This window comes from Mustela erminea, chromosome 6 (genome assembly GCF_009829155.1).
Source record: "Mustela erminea isolate mMusErm1 chromosome 6, mMusErm1.Pri, whole genome shotgun sequence".
Taxonomy (NCBI): domain Eukaryota; kingdom Metazoa; phylum Chordata; class Mammalia; order Carnivora; family Mustelidae; genus Mustela; species Mustela erminea.
In genome coordinates this window covers 82870212-82888057 of record NC_045619.1, presented here as the reverse complement: position 1 = coordinate 82888057, position 17846 = coordinate 82870212, and the positions used below count along the sequence as shown (strand labels likewise).

Here is a 17846-nt window from a genome sequence, read left to right as displayed (position 1 = left end):
GAAACAGCCCTCCAGTTAGCAGGCTTGGGTGGAGATAGCAGCGGCAGCCAGCTGGAGGGCATGGCCCCAGTGTCTTCACACCACCCTGGGGAAGTGGCTCAGGGCTTCATCTTGGACCACACCCTTTACCTCTAGTTTTGACTCTTCTCTGTGCTATCAGAGGAGCGCAGCTGCTCGCTCCCTGCCTCATCTCCACCCATCCAGCATGCTTATTCAAACCCAATGCAGCCGGCTATCCTAATCCTTTTACATTTGGGGGACAAAGACTTAAACCCGTTTAACCTTCAGTCTGTCCCCTTTAGGCCAAGGCCCTTTACTCACTTGATGCTTTGGCCATAGGAGGCCACCTAGGACCTGGAAAACTTTTCTCTGAAGGCCCTTGGTCTGAGACCATCAGGGTAACCTTGGTCTGCACCTTCTCCGAATGAGATTTTGGTACATCTGAGCCTTGGCGAACATCGCAGGACTGCATACAGGACTGTTGCCTGGCTTTCCTTTCTAAAATACGAGGTCCTTAAAAAAAACTAGGATTTTTTTTGAAGGATTAATTCATTAAACAGAGTGCAGAAAATGGAAGTGAACTTTTGCCTTGTCTCCAGGAGCCTATTACCAAGGGGAGAGGAAGTAGAGCCCTACCCACCAGGACGGAGGCCAACTAATGATAATTTACAGTTCGCGGAGTGGTATTTGTGTTCCTTTCCCTATCATCTCCCTCCTGTCCTTCCCTTTCATAAGCAAACCAACAAAACCAAACTGTTGGCTAAATTAGTTGATGTTTATGGCATAATCTACATACAACCACAATTACAAAGAAAATTAAATGATTAGTGAGGTAAGTGAGCTAGGATATCTGGATTCTTTTATACTAAGAATCAGGGACTATCTAGCATTTATTGCTAAATTAGAAGGAATTGTTATGGCCCATCTGTGGAAATCAGCTTATTTGTAGATAATGAGGAGGAGCTAATTAGAGCCGTCCAGAACCTTTACTATTAGATGTATGATCGCCTTGGTCTGTAGGTGGGGACAGATTAAGGAAATGGGAGAGCAAGCTAGGACTGGTGACAAATCCAGAGCACAGTATCCCCTCCAAGAAAACCCAGATATCTGAGAACTAAGGCAGTAGTCACAAATTCCAGTGGCTATAGCTATTAGACATGAGATATAAGAGAGTAGATGGGCTGCGTCTGTTCTTTGTATGTATATTCATTTTCCATAATAAACATAAAGAAATAGTCTTTGTTTCCTCCAAAGAATGTATTTCTTCCCCAGAAATTCTTAAACCTCTCCTATCTCATTTTGCCACTTCTTATAAATACATAGGAAGAGAGAAATACCTCTGCACCACGAAGAAAAACAAAAGTGAGAGTAGAGTGCTAAATGAAAACCCAATACTCAGCCTCACTGTTGGAGATAATAGGGAATAGTGGGGATTGTGGCAAACTAGAGAACACGTATCATTTAAGTAGGCATGAGACATTCTGTCCCAGAAGCTTGCTCCAGGAGAGACGATGGTTTTAATCATTGACAGATATTCCAATTTTTCACAAAGGAAAGTTGTAAAGGTTTTAATGAGACAGATTCTGATTTTTAAACATGGGTCAAAATAAGTAAATAAAAATATTATGTAGATAAAACCAAACAACTTTGCAGTCATTAGGGGTTTTTTTCCTTCTGTATAGATAGTGAAGGAGTCAAATTTGAACATCTGGGAATCAGGAGCCGCACAGAATCGGGTCAAATGGGAGCTGTGGATAGAAGGCAGGTAATCAGGGAGGATTGCAGAAACCAACGAAGGGCCAGAGACAGAATTCTGACGCCTTTCTTGCCTCAGGAACAGACATTTTCCCTTTTAGCTGTAGCAGAAACCAGTCATGGTTTCCTAGGCAACATTCAGTCTGGCCCTGGCTGGAAATCCACATGTTTCTGCAGTGCAGTGACATTTCCTGATAGGCAAATTTGGACACAATTTTGGAGTCTTACAAACCCAAGAAAGGAAGCTGAGATGATACTCTTGAGTGGCAAGTCCCTGTCCTGGTAAATTTTAACCCTCTATTAAGTACAGAGTTTTTAACGAATTCTATTTCTCTGTCTTTGCAGTTCGTTGAAATCAGCTTCTTAAAGCCCAAATCCCTCGTAGCCATCTTTTAGGTATTGTTTTTGTTTTATTTGTGGTGCTTACAATGAATATAGACAATTGGAAATTTGCAACTCCAATATATCGATATTGTAGTTGATTCAAATGACTTTTAATATCTCTTAACAGTCAGGCAGAGCTCAATGGTCTGTTTTCAAATAGAAGCTCAGGTTTACTCAAAGATGAACTGAAAAATACGTGTTTTCTTTGTTAAGGAATAATAATAATAATACTGTTAGGGCAGTATTAATAACCACACTACTGAGAATTTTAAAAAGCCTTCTAAATAGCTTCCAGCAATTCTCTATTTTGTTGTAAAGAACCTGGGGAAATAGAATTTAAATAAGCAACTGTGCCTTTTAATCCGCATCTGGTGTATCCCTTACTGTTTAACTGTCTTTATTATTTTCCACCTACTCTAACAAGCTGAACTGAGATCGGAATGCTTGGTCTGACATATCAGGAGAATGCTAAAGGCACCTCGTGTCCTGATATCAGCAAGGTGTTTAGAAATGCCTGTCATTAGAACCTTATAAATAAGATGGAGAATTATGTCTGTTATGTGAGAGCACATTTTGGTGCATTCATAGTTAGTCATCTACATTCAGTATTTGACATATCTGTCAACAAACATTGACTTAGCAAATATTTATTGGGTATCTGCTATGGACTAGGCACTGCAGTAGGTTCTACAAGCCTAAGAGTGAATATGGCTTTTTTTTAATAAAGAGCACTGAGAAGCAAATAGAGGTTTTAAAGTAGATACACACAGGAGTGCCTGGGGAACTCAGTCCCTTAAGCATCTGACTCTTGGTTTTGGCTCAGGTCATGATCTCATGGGTTGTGATATTGAGCCCGGCGTTAAGTTCCACACTCAGCGTGGAGTCTGCTTAAGTTTCTCTCTCCCTCTTGCTCTGCCCCTCCCCCTGACTTGTGCACTCATGGTCACAAAATAAATAAATAAAATCTTTAAGAAAATAGAGACATATACACAAATTTATATGTAAATGTATAAGTATAAATGTATAATATATTTGAGTGGAGAGTAGAGTTCATTCTGACAGTGGATATTGCAATATAAAAATAATTTTGAAATGTCCCAAAATATGTTGTATCATTATATACAGTGATATATAAAATACATGTTATAATAGACTATTTTTAGTGAAGTTGTAGGTTTATAGAAAAATTGAGTAGAAAGTAAAAATTCCCATATATACTTCCCCTCCCCCAACCTCCAAAGTATCCCCTATTAAATTTTGCATTAGTGTGATACATTTATTCCAAATGATGAACCAATGTTGATACATCATTTTAGTTTACATTACGGTACACTCTGCTGTACATTTTATGGGCTTGGACAAATATATATTTGTATCCAGCATGTTTCCTGGTTTCATATATCATCATGTATCCCTGTATTATGTATCCACCATGAGGGCAAAATACAGAACCGTTTTGTTGCCCTAAAAACCCTGTGTCCTTCACCTACTCATCCTGCCTTCCCCTGGAAACACCTTGGTGACCACTGATTTTTCTATGGTTTCTATAGTTTTTTTCCAGGATGTCATATAGTTGGAATCATACAATATGTACCCTTTTCTTACTGGCTTCTTTCACTTAGCAATATGTACTTAAAGTTCAAAAACAAAAGACAAAATAGAGATTGGTAGAAATCTTAGGTGCCAAACTGTCCTCTGAAGTGTCTGTACTATTTTGCATTCCCACCAGCTCTGAAGAATTCCTGTTGATCCACATCCTCACCAGTATAATGGTGCCCTCATTGTTTTGGATTTGGGCCATCTAATCGATGTGTCATTTTCGTTTTAGTTTGCAATTCCCTAATGATACAGGACGTTGAGAATCTTTTTGTGTGCTTATTTGCCCATCTATATCTTCTTTGACAAGGTTCAGATCTTTTGCCTACTTTAAAAATTAGGTTGTTTTCTTATTATTGAGTTTTGAGAGTTCTTTGTACCTTTTGTACATAAATTCTTAATCACTCGTGTGTTTCATAAATATTTTCTCCTAGGGATCACTAACTGTTGGTTTGGGTTGAGGTCATGATCTCAGGGTCATGAGATCCAGCCCCAGGGCAGGCTCCAGGCTCTAAAGGGAGTCTGTTTAAGATCTCTATCCCTCTGCATCTCCCTCCCCCTTCTGCTCCTCCCCACATGCACAAGCTCTCTCTCTCAAATCAATCAGTCAATCAGTAAAATCTTTTAAAAATTTTTTTCTCCTAGTCTGTGGCTTGTTTTTCCCTTCTCTTAACAGTGTCTCTTGTAGAGCAAAAGCTTTTAATTTTAATGAAGTCCCATTTATTGATTTTTTTCCTTCATGGATTTGCTTTTGATGTTGAATCTAAAAACTCGTTGCCAAACACAAGATCACATAGATTTTCTCCTATTTTATCTTCTAAGAGTTTTATAGTTTCATACTTTGCATTTAGGTCTATGATCCATTTTGAGTTAATTTTTGTGAAAGGAGTAAGTTCTGTGTTGATTTTTTTCTTTTTTGCATGTAGATATACCATTTTCTAGCAACATTTATTAAAAATATTATCCTTACTTTACTAAATTGCCTTTGCTCCTCTGTCAAAGATGAGTTGATTATATTTAATATTAATAATTAATATAATTAATATAAATATAATATTTTATATTTATGTAGGTCTAATTATGGGCTCTTTATTTTATGCCGTCCATCTATTTTTCTATTTTTTTCACCAATACCACACCACTACAGCTTTATAGAAAGATTTAAAGTCAGATAGCGTTAGATCTCTGAATTTGTTCTTTTTAAAAAATATTAACTGGGCTACTCTGGGTGTTTTTCCTCTCCATATAAACCTTAGAATTGATTTGTCAATATAAAAAAAATAGCTGGTGGAGATTTTTATTAGTATAGAGTTGAATCAGCTGATCAAATTGGAAAGAAGTATTTTGACAATATTGAGACTTCTTATGCATGGAATACCGCTCCTTTTATTTAGGTCTTTGATTTTTTTCATCAGAGTTTTATAGCTTTCATCATATAGATCTTGTACATCTGTTTTTAAAATTTATAATTGGGTTTTTCTTTTCGTTGCTAATATAAATGGCATTTTTTTTTAAATGCCATTGTGTTTTAAATTTCAAACTCCACCTGTCCATTGCTTGGATATAGAAAGCAATTACTTTAGTGTATTCACTTGTATCTTGCAACTTACTATCATCACTTGCTATAACCACAGGATTTTTTTTTTTTTTTGCTCTTGTTGTGATACTTTGGGATATCCCACAGAAAGAGTCATGTTATTTGTAAGCAAAGACAGGTTATTTCTTCCTTCCTAGTCTGTATACCTTTCATTTCCTTTATAAAAAAAATCTTACTGTATTACTTAGGACTTCCGGTACATTATTGAAAGGAGTGGTGAGATGGGACATCCTTGCCTTATTTCTGATCTTAGGGAGAAAGCATCAAATTTCCAGTAAGTAGGATGTTAGGTGCAGATATTTTGTAGTTATTTACTTATTTATTTATTTACTTAAATTCCAGTATAATCCACACACAGTATTATATTAGTTTCAGATGTACAATGTAGTGATTCAACAATTCTATACATTATTCAGTGCTCATCATAGTCAGGGTATTCTTAATCCCCTTCACCTATTTCCCCCATCCTCCCTTCCAGCCCCACCTCTGGTAAGGTAACCATCTGTTTGTCTTTTATAGTTAAGAGTCTGTTTTTTGATTTGTCTCTTTTTTCTTTGTTCATTTGTTTTGTTTCTTAAATAGCACATATGAGTGAAATCGTATGGTATTTGTCTTTCTCTGACTGACTTATTTCATTTCACAAAGTACCCTCTAGATCCATCCATGTTGTTGCAAATGGCAAATTTCATTCTTTTTAATGGCCAATATTCCATTTTATATATATATACATACATATATATATATATATACACATACATATATATGTATATATAAATAATATTTATCACATCTTCTTTATCCATTCATCTATCAAGGGACATTTGGTCTGCATCTGTAATCTGGCTATCATAAATAATGTTGCAATAAACATAGGGGTGCATGTATCTTTTTAAATTAGTGCTTTTGTATTCTTTGGGTAAATATCTAGTAGTGGAATTACTGAATCATGTGTCAGTTCCATTTTTAACTTTTTGAGGAACCTCCATACTGTCTTCCAGAGTGGCCGCACCAGTTTGTGTTCCCACCTCTGTGTGGGAAGATTCCTTTTTCTCCACATCCTTACCAACACTTGTTTCTTGTGGTTTTGATTCGTTTTGATTCTGACAAGTGTGAGGTGATATATCATTGTAGTTGTGATTTGCATTTCCGTGATGAGTGGTGATGTTGAGCATCTTTTTGTATGTTTTGTATATATTCTTTATCAAGTTGAGGAAGTTCACTATTTACCTCTATTCCTAGTTTGTTAAGTTTGTTTGTTTTATACCATGAATTGGTGTTGGATTATTTTCAAATGTTTTTCTACATTTATTGATAGGATTATATGATTTCTTTTTATTGGCTGTTGATGTGATGAATTACATTAATTGGCTTTCAAACGTTGACCCTGCCTCACATACCTGGAATAAAACCCATCTTGTATGGTGCGTAATTCATTCTATATGTTGTTAAATTTGATTTGTTAATATTCTGTTGAGGCATTTTGCATCTATGTTAATGAGGAACATAGGTCTGTAGTTTTCCTTCCTTGAATATTTTTGTCTGGTTTTGCTATTAGAATAACAATGAACTCCTAGAATGAATTAGGAGGTATTTCCTCAGCTTCTATTTTTGGAAGAGGTTGTAGAGAATTGATATCATTTCTTTCTTAAATGTCTAATAAAATTCACCAGTGAACCCATGCAGGCCTGGTACTTTCTGTTTTGAAAAATTATTAGTTACTGATTCAATTTCTTTAATAGATATAAGTTACTCAGATTGTCTATTCCTTCTTGGTATGAGTTTTCATACATTGTGGTTTTCGAAGAAATGGTCTCTTTCACCTGAATTATTATATTTGTGCACACAGTTATTCCTAATTTTCCTTTACTATTCTTTTAAAATCCGTGGGATCTGTAGCGATGGCCCAACTTCCTTCATTTCTGATATTAGTCATTTGTGTCTTCTCTCAATTTTTTTGTATATTTGCATATTTTAATATGTAACCACATATTCTATTACAGGTGAGGGCAGATATGCTTCCCTATGGCCAGTTTTATCCATTTAGTAAACTATCAATTCATGTACTTTGCTTGTTCTTCTATTTTATCTCAGACTTATGATATATTAAATGTTAACCTTTTATTCTGTCATACATGCTGTAAATGTTTTTATCCTAGTTTATTGTTTTCCTTTTTAAAAAAGATTTAATTAATTAATTTATTTGAGAGAGAGAGAAGAGCACAAGCACGGTGAGGGGCAGAGGGAGAAGCAGACTCCCCAGTGAGGAGGAACCCTGATGCAGGGCTCAGTCGGGTGCTTAACCGATTGAGCCACCCAGGCAACCCCCAGTTTGTTATTTCCCATTTAATTTTGTGTTCATATTTTTTCATACATAAGCTTTACATAAAGTCTTTTATTTTTTTGACTATTTCTTCCTTTGTTATTCTGCTAAACAATACCTCACATTTGCTGATAATGTACTTTGTGTCAGGCATTTTATAAAGTGATTTACATGTCTTATTTAAGTTCAACTTCAAATAGTCCTTGTGGTAAGTACAATTATCACCATTTAATGAATGAGAAAACTGAGGCACAAAGAGGTGAGCATCTTGTTTCAGGTGAGCAGAGTCAGGGTTTGAAGACAGGTACTCTAATGCCAGAAACTTAGTCCCTGCCCTCTACTGAGTCCCAGTAAAGTGCTCCCACTTAAAGATGGTATGGTTTACCTATATTTTTTTATGGTTTGCATATTTTTTTAAAAAGAACACTTATAAATACTCTATTTCAAAAGTGGCAAGGTTTTCAAATTTTATAATAGAGCCGTATGTCATAGCCCTCACAAATTTGAAAGAATTTATTTTATTTTAAAAAATACTTATTTATTTATTTGAGAGAGAGAGAGAGAGTGTGTGGAAATGTCTGGAGAAGAGCAGAGGGAGAGAACCTCAAGCACAGGGTCTGCCGTGCAGCTCCATCTCACAACCCTGAGATCACAGCTCCGAACCGAAACCAGGAGTCTTGATACTTAACCGACTGAACCATCCCAGTGCCCTTGAAAGAATTTATTTATTTGGAATCAGAATTGATACATTTCCTAGTTTGACGGATCTTGTGGAAAACCGGTGTATTAGAATATTGGAAGGTATGGGAAGAATTGTTATGGAGAGGAAGGAAGCTAAGCAATTTTTTTAAAGGCAATTATTACCTATAGGACAAAAGCAAATGGCAAGAAAATTTAATAATAATCATTGTGCACTCAATATTAAGTTATGAATGCTATTTGCATGGGTGTAATAAAGTGAAAAATAAATATTTAAATACACACACGTAAAATCGAATGGCAGGTGAGGAAGTGAAGAGTAGAAGACATGGCGCAGATGACTCTGGTGGACCCAGGTAGGATTTTCTTAGATCTTCCTGACTTGCCCCGTGTCTGATACTAAACAGGACTGGGCTGCTCTGAACAATACTGTGTCCGACTCTCACTGCAGCACATTACTTAACAAGAACTACACCTTCTAGAGTATAATGCCCACCCCTTCTCTATCTACCATCAGGTAGTTTTTTGGGATTTGCTACCTCTCAACGAATTTAGACAGACAATCAGGGAGGAATCCGAGGATTCTGATCAGAGAGGAAGAAAGGACGGTAGAGCGAAAGGGAACAGCTTACAGCCATCAATCATTAGACAGAATTGAAATGTAAACATAATGAATATTATGTTTCTCATGACCCTCCTTTTCTCCCTGGAGACAGCTCCAACTTTTAAAAATATTCCTAAAGGCTAACCTCCACAAGACTCAAGCAGGTTTCTTTTTCTCTCATACAAGAACACATTTCTTCATTTAACGAGTTAAATATATAATGCTAATAAATAATTCACAGTACTCAAAATGAAAACAGTAAGTTTAAATGGAATTGCAAAACAGAATAAATGGCCAGTGTTATTTCTGAAGAGAACAATTTCATTCACCATCTCCTTTTGCCACATCGCACCTCTCCCTGCCTCATTAAACCCCGGCCATATATTGCTGATTTCCCTTCGAAGGAATGTCTGTTCTTTAAATACCGTATGGAACTCCTACCAGTGTGCCCTTCCTTCTTGGCAGGTCATCTGAGAATATTAACTAGAGTACTTTGTTCCATGGTTCCCAGAAGAGCAGGAGAACCTTCATTGTCGAAACAGTCTGAGCAGTCTGCCAAAAATGACCGACTCTTTTTGCTCTGAAGAAGTTTCTCTTGTGTTCACCATCAATAGATAACAAAGGGACATTTACGGGTCTGAGCTTGTTCTCATGCTTGTAAGGAGACCCAACTCGGAGATGAGGCAGGCGGTGGGAAACAGATTTGTTTCAAGGGCATAGGAGAAAGGCTATGAAGGCTGCTGGCCGCCAAGAGCAAGCAGTCAGTACTGCAGGGAGGTCTTAAGGCAGCATGGCCAGACGTCCACCCCGCCGCCCCACCAAACACAGCAAAAGCAACTCAGTATCCCAGCGCGTGATGCCCATTCAGTGACAGGTAGGCAGGACATTGGAATTCTGATGGTTAGTAAGTTCAAGAGCAACACAAGGCCCCAGACCCAGAGAAACTGAGGAATGAAATGGGTTAAAAGCAACAAGTCAGGAAAACAAGTGCAGTTCTCACAATTAGGTCCTCAATGGGAGACAATGAAATAAACCAGTGAAATGCGATCAGCAAACAAGATGAGAATCTTGGAGACTATCTGGTTGCCTCCTACGATTTACAGGACTAGAGCAGTGTGCTGATCCTCAGACCAAAATTGATGTCGGGGTGAAAATACAATGCTAACTTCCCAGAGAAATATGATGTAGGCGAGTCAGGACTAAGTGTGCGGAAGTGTCTTTGTCTCTAAAAGAGACGAGAGGAAATGCTTGTAGTTTATACAAGTCATTCACAATTTTTAACCTTTTTGTGTTGGAGTTGGGCCAGTGTTCCAGATCTTTCCTTCTAGCTATCATGGGAATCTGGGTGTGTGAAGGCAGTAATTTGAATTATGGAGGCAATCAAGGGGAGGGGACAAAGTAACCAACCAAATGGTGAGTGGAGTGGAGGAGGGTGGAAGAATGACACGCAAGGGACAGCTGGGTGGCTTAGTCTTTAAGCGTCTGCCTTCTGCTCAGGTTGTGATCCCTGGGGGTCCTGGGAGGGAGCCCTGCTTCTGGCTCCCTGCTTGGTGGGGGGAAGCCTGCTTCTTCTTCCTCCACCCACTCCCCCTGCTTTGTATTCCCTTTCTCGCTATGTGTCTCTGTCAAATAAATAAATAAAATCTTAAAAAAAAAAATCACGAAAATTCATGAAGTGTTTCATATTGGGGAAAAAAAAAAAAGAATCACCTCCAGGGAAGTATTGCAGAGAATGGTTCCCTGGTGTTAAAAGATGAACTGAGGTATATTCAAAATTTTAAGAGTTTATTTGAGCAAAAAATCTGCCCTAGGGGGATCCCCACCAACGGGAGTTCCCAGAGAGACTTACCTTATAGAGAAAAAGTAGAGGCAAAGCAAGGATGTCATTGATTGGCGCTTGCTTAAAGCCTACTGGACTGCTTGCAATTGGCTATCCTTAGGTTTCCATTTTGTAATCCGGGCTTAGATTTTGGTTTGCTCACAGAGGTTGCCATGGCGTTAGAGCTATTTCAACTTAATGGCCTCCTACTTTGGCTAATTTCACAGGGGTTTCTGGATTGGCTTGGACAACTGAATGGACAGTGATGCCAGTACAGCATGGGGATATTCTGTTGCTTGGATACAACACCTGACTCCACTTTTTACTTCCTGTGCCAGCTTGAGTCAATTACTTAGCATCTCTGAGTCTTTATCTGTAAAAGTGAGATTTCTACTTACAGAGATGTTGTCAGGACTCAGAAAGAGTCTGTACCACTGACCTGGCCACCTATATTGAGTGTGTCTAATTGCCAAGCCCAGAACTTGAAGTACTCTCAGGGTGCTGGGGGAGACCTACAAAAACAACGAACACACACAGAAGGGGGAGAAGCGCTGAAATATCATGGTGCGGGAAGTGTCCAAGGAGCCCAGAATCATGCACTCTCTTGGAGATGTGGGGAAAGAGGGATAGGCATTTGAACTAGGGTTGAGTGAATATGGTTTCACCAAAATGCATTTCCCCATGGAACACATCAGAATTATGCAACATATGCAGAAATATGCAGAAAAATGCATATTTCCCCTTGGACACAATCTCTGTGAGCCTCAGTTTCTCCAGTTCAGGATAATGATAGTACCCATCTCTGGGAGCGGTTGTGAGGACTGAGTAAAATAATGCATGAAAAATGCTCAGCACGGGACCAGTCACAGCAAGTACTCCGTCAATGTTAACTATTTGTATTAACATTACTATAGAGACCCTGGGAGTCTGTGAGCTCCGATGGCCTCAATGTCCTATCAAGGTCAGAGCTAGTTAGTAGTAGAACCTAGACTAGGATCCATAAAAGTAGAGCTCTGGACTCATCTAATTCTAATTCTTCTACAGAAGATTCTAAAGAGAGTATTGGAGCCTTTGGTATAAGGTGGGGACTCCAGTAACTTTTCCTGAAGGGAAGTCTTGATGTGAACATTTAATATTTCAATGAGTTCATAGCTAAAAGCATTACCCACTTTGACAGGTAATTGGTCTGCAGTATTTATAGATTCCCTTTTGCTTACTGGACATCTTCAGGTTTTATTCCAGGCTGCATATTTCTCTTATTTCAGCCTCTAAACACCCTGCTCTCTGCAACCTATTTCATATGGCCTTTCATACCGAAGGGAAATGAAAGCAGGAAGAATAGGTCTTCTTATAGTCAACATCCATTTACCATTACGAAAGCAGGAAGAATAGGTCTTCTTATAGTAGACATCCATTTACCATCCACGGCAGTTTAGAAGCTATTTGCGGCACAATGGAAAGAGGAAAGATGATAAAGCATAGCCTGCATCTTGAAGATAGTTAACCAGTTGGTTTAAGTAAAGCAAATCGATAGGCAAGGAGAAAACAGTATTTCTAGAACAAGGTATAGATGCTCCGCAGTGATTTGGGGGTAGAGTGGAGGTAGTTACACAGAGGAGACAACGTAAATTGATGTTCTGTCAGTCAGGAGCTAATGAGGAGGTATGGAGAAGGAACAATCATCCCTTCAGCAAGTGCCAGGTGCTCCAAATAGCATCTGGAAGGTTCTGAGTCAGCTGTGGAAAATGACAATTGATATGGCCTGGCAAACAAAAGGGCAGGTAGGGGTTCTCATTAGAATCACCTGGAACTACGAACAAACAAAGTAGAAAACCACTTGCACCCCGAGAAATCCTGAGGTTGCCCTGAGGCTGGGAGCCCAGGCATCCTGCTTTGGGAGAGCTCCTGTGATTCTAACATGCACCCAGGGCTGAATACCGTGGCCTTAGGGCAAAGATTAGATGATGCAGATTTCTAAGTCTTGTGTGGAGAGCTGCAGGCCTGGGGGTGAATATTTCTTCTTCTGGGTTGTAATGAAAATGTGGCTTCCTCCACTTTGCCTGGGATAAGAGTAAAGTATTCACTTTACTTGGAATTATCATTCACTGAATGCCTTGGGATGTGAGCAGTGCTAGTTTGTGGGAGGAAGCTCGACCTGAAGATTTGGGGCAAGTGACCCTCTGAGATCTGGTAGATTGCTGAATGGTAATGCTGGGGTGTGGAATCTGGGAGGAACCTGGGGATTTTAAGCAAAAACTCCGTGTCTCTGAAGGTGGGTTTAATGAAATATGTGGAATCATGAAGCTGTCAGGAGATTAAGAGGGGAAACAAATCTGAAAACAGACAGCACAGGGCTGTGAGGCCAGCTAGGTCCTTTGGATGAAAGTGGCTTAAATTCAGCCTCAGCTTCCTCCTTTGTAAATGGGCATATTCTTAGTAGCCCCTGTCCCTGTTTGCTGTGAGGATAAAATGGGAGAAAAGGCATAAAGCACAGAGCACCATGCCTGTCGCACAGACAGGAACAAGCATTAGTTAATACTACTGTCGTTTCAAAAAGATAAAGGTTCTGTACAAATGAGTCATGTGTCCCAGACTCAGGATTTATGTGGTTGCAGGTAAGGAAGGTTTCCCTTGGAAATTGGTATAGACTTAAAGATTTCTTTTAGTCCAAAGGGAGTTGAGAGAAAGATTTTTCACCCTTAGCCTGCCTGCAGGGAGCTGGAAGGAAGAAATGGAGTCAGAGTGAAGGTGTGGAGGCCAGAGGCTCAGCGTTCAGGGCCAGAAAAAGTGGGTGAGAAGAAACAGAACTGGGATGAGATCTGCACCCATTTCAGAAACTGCGACCCAGAAAATGGGGCCAAATGGCACCAACCTGAACCACAAAAAAGGGCGGGCTTGGATGGACAGCTTGAAAGATAATTCCATTGCTGCTTTTTGGATGATAATTCCAACTCAAGATTACATGAACCTAACGCATAGGAAAATATTTTCTAAATAACAAAGGAGCGTGTGGATACAGTCTTATCATAGTTTTTCCATGGGGAGTTTATAACTAGAGAGTCCCTCAAATGATACTGAACTAGTCTGTGCACTTCAAGCAGGTTTCCGAGCACACTGTCTTGATCTTGAAGCGGGTACGTGCGTTGGGAGGACGGTGGGGAGGGGCCAAGACAAGTGGCACAGGGGACTGGAGAAGCCAACCCCAGAGCTCTGTTCTGTGGCTCCCAGACCCAGAGGAGCAGAGACTTATGCTGAGAGCTTACCGAACACTTCAGGAGTTCTGTCTGGAAATTTCAAGGACACGCATCAGGCTAGTTGAAGAGAAAATGCCAAGCTGGAGGGAAACAAAAGATAGGATTTAAAAGTCCGGCTCATCGTCCCTGCTCCTCCGTAGTTTGCTGAAATGAAGACAATCTATGAGATGGCGCTATAGCACTCAGAACAGACCGCTGAGCAGATGCGTGCGCTGTGTTGGCATTTAATGTTATGGCCGGAGAAGGCCACTGGTTAGCCCTGAATGGTGTTTAAGGACCTGTAAATTACTGAAGATCGAAGAAATAAATGTGTATTCAAGGCTATGCATCTATTAAATGGACTTTAAAGAAGAGTATTTTTATTATGAGAAAAATGATAACCATTTATTTAAGAAAGATTATGGGCTCTTTCTTTTCTTCTTCTTTTTCAAACCCGACACTACCTTCGGGATGGGCAGGTTGTTCGTGGCACAGGAGTGCACACTGGAATTGGTTTTGAAGTCACTCTGCTCTCTGTTCACTAAGCCTGTGCCCTGGCGTGGGGCTGCGTCTGCCCAGGAGGAATGCCTTTTTCCAGTTCACAAAAGGCACCCCACCGAGCGGTGGCGGTCCTCTCAAGGTCTGAAAACACAACACCTCTCTTCTGCTTAGATGGCTTCTTAAAGCCACTTCCAGATGCAGGTGGGAAACAAATGATGGGGCGATAAGGCGGAAGGAAACAAGATAAACATGATCAAAATATAAGGTATAAGAAGTGAAAAAGCCCTGTGAGGTGAATCATGAGGAGCTGTAGGAGGTCTGAAGACCGGGGGGGCGGCATCCCCCTGTACACTTGTGGCGTGCGGAAAGGCAGAGAGAAAGTTCACAGTGAGCCCATCAATGGCAGAAAGGGAAACAGGGCAAAATGCGACGTGGGGCGGAGGGTGCATTTCGCAGTAAGAAGCAACAGGAGTCTGGCATCTAAATCCAGCAATTGCCTAACTCGCGCTGGAAGAAGTTCACTTACCAGCAACAAGCCCATTTTTAGGCAGAACATGTAAAATAAATATGTTTCCAACAGTCTCCGGACCTCACTTTTACCCAGACCCCAGTGGTGCTCCGCCCAGCCCGCCACTGCCGGGGAGCCACGTGGCCCCTGCTCACGGTCCAGATCTCCACGTGGAGGATGTTTCCACACCACTGCTCACAGCTGCAAGGCGCCCCCTTCTGACTGCTACCTGTTCACGTGCACGTTCAAAAAAGAAAGTCCTTTACCCTGAAAAGTCCTTTGCACTGTAAACTACCTATGAAACTGCTCAAGTTCCTTTCAATTTCTCAAGAAAGCAGAATTTGCACATTAAAAACAGATCACAACACCTAGCACTGAATTTTGCAGAAATCCATCAGACTACTTCAAAGGATGTTTGCCCCAGGGCTCAGGTGTAGCTCAGGCTTCTCCACAGATAGGAAGACATGGGGCCAGTCCCCCTTCCTGGACTCTTGTCCCTGTCAGGCTTGCGCGTGGCACATCACAGAGCCCTGTGAGCTCTGGGTGAGGAATGTATTACATGACCTGCTTCCCTTGGGATTGGCCTTCAATTATTTATTCATCTAATATTAAATAGCCCCTCAACTGTGTTAGATGCTGGGAATACCAAGATCACTACCACCTCTGAAGTCCTTAGTAAGGTGAGACAGACACATAATAAATGCCACAGTAGGTCTCGGTGCTGTGACAGATGTATGTCTGGGAAGCAGAGGGGACACCAAGGAGGAGGAGGGGGTGTCCCAGGCAGAGGAAACTGTGGGAATAAAGCAGCCATGGTCAAAGAACCCGTGCAGTCGGGAAGAAGAGGGCAGATCACGTGACTAGTTAAAGTGCTATACTTGGAGCAGGTGGGATGAAGGACAGGTCCAAGTAGAGTATGTGGCAGAACCGGGCTTGGCTGGCGCATCTAAGAAGATACCAATGGAAGTTTAAGAGTCTTTATAAGACTTGACCTCCAGACAATGTCTATAGTTCCCAGATATGCATTCAACGAATTTAATGTTTGAGAGAAATTCCAGAATGCTTGAAGCTGGGAGCTGCCTCACAGATGAGATGCTTGGGCAGCTACTCCCTTATCACCGCTGGTCCGTGGAGCTAAATTCATGCGCACGTTTAGTCTCCGTCTTTACTATGACAAAAATAGGTTTAGCAGCACTGATGCATTTACTGTTTGGTGCTGGGTTTATGGTGCTGGGTTTAACTGTTTAAGCCTGTTATGGAGTGAAGATTAAAAATGCATGTCTTACTCTATGTTGCTGCCTACAGTTAAACTGGAGTGAAAATTCCCTTGGAGTGAGGATGGGGAATTATTATGAGCACCAGATCATTTCACCAGCCTGTGATTTCTAGTTTCTTGACACCACATTTCCTCTAAATTACATTATCATCTCTCTCGGTGTTCTCTCTCACTCGCTTTTGTTTTCTTTAGTGATGTCTCTGTACCTCAGCCTTCTCATCTGTGCAAAGGGGATAACAATAGTGCCTACTGCAGAGCATTGTGAAAGCTAAATGAAAAAAAAAATCCAGGTAAATTTCTTAGCACATGTTTATTTTATAACTGTTAAATAGCATCATTATTGTCCATGCTTATTGTAGAAAATCTGAAAAAGACACAAGAATAAAAGAGAAAACTATAATGATCTAAAAGACATCCCACTACCTGGGGCTAATCATTATTCAAATTTTGCTATTTCCTTCCCAGTATTTTTAGCTAAGGAATGTCAGATCATGCTGAATGTATAGTTTGATATCCCCCCACCTCCATTTTAGTATTCTTGCAAAGGTTTGGTACTTAATTTGAAAAGATACTTTAGCTATTATTAGCTCAGTAAAACTTTTTTAAATTAAGTTTTTCATTTAAATTCCAGGAGAGTTAACATACAGTGTTATATTCATTTCAGGTATACAATGTAGTGGTTCAACAATTTTATACTTCACCCAGTGCTCACGGCAAGTGCCCTCCTTCATCCCCATCACCTATTTCCCAGCCCCCACCCACCTCCCCTCTGGTGACGAGCAATTTGTTCTCTATACTTCAGAGTCTGTTTCTTGGTTTGTCTCTCTTTTTTCCCCCATAAGATCATTTGTTTTGTTTCTTAAATTCCACATACAAGTGAGATCATATGGTATTTGTCTTTCTCTGACTGACTTATTGCACTTAGCATAATTCTCTCTAGCTCCATCCATGTTGTTGCAAATGGCAAGATTCCTTCCTTTTTTATAGCTGAGTAATATTCCATTGTACATACATATCACATCTTCTTTATCCACTCATCTATCAATGGGCACTAGCAGCTTCCATAATTTCTCTCTCTGTTTTAGATGGGATCATATGGTTTCTCCCCATGAACATGACCTCTCAGAGTGCTTCTAGAGAATATGAAGATCTGTTTTGGGGCAAACCTCAAGCACTGTTCAACAGGGCACATTTCTTTCTTTCTTTTTTTTTTTTTTAAGATTTTATTTATTTATTTGACAGACACAGATCACAAGTAGGCAGAGAGGGAGGCAGAGAGAGAGGAGGAAGCAGGCTCCCCGCAGAGCAGAGAGCCCGATGTGGAGCTCAATCCCAGGACTCTAGGATCAAGACCTGAGCTGAAGGCAGAGGCTTTAACCACTGAGCCACCCAGACACTCCGAGGGCAGCATTTCTAATGTGTCACCCACAAAGCAGTGAAGCAGTCCATCTTCATATATGACAGTCACTGCCCATTGCCTCCTCAAAGCCATTTCCCCTTCTTCCAATGTGTTCAGATGGTGGAGAGAGACTCCTTGATCCCAGGGAGAATAGA

General features: G+C 40.2%; 1 protein-coding gene across 1 annotated transcript in view; it reads right to left on the bottom strand.

Moving 5' to 3' along the window:
* PCED1B (PC-esterase domain containing 1B) overlaps positions 1-15127 on the bottom strand; it is a 39191-nt gene extending 24064 nt beyond the window's left edge. The window contains exons 1-2 of the mRNA XM_032347981.1: positions 15035-15127; positions 14038-14108 (exon numbers count right to left, since the gene is read on the bottom strand). The gene's annotated coding sequence lies outside the window, so the exon portion shown is untranslated. The remainder of the gene's footprint in view (positions 1-14037; positions 14109-15034) is intronic.
* Positions 15128-17846: the final 2719 nt, after the last annotated feature.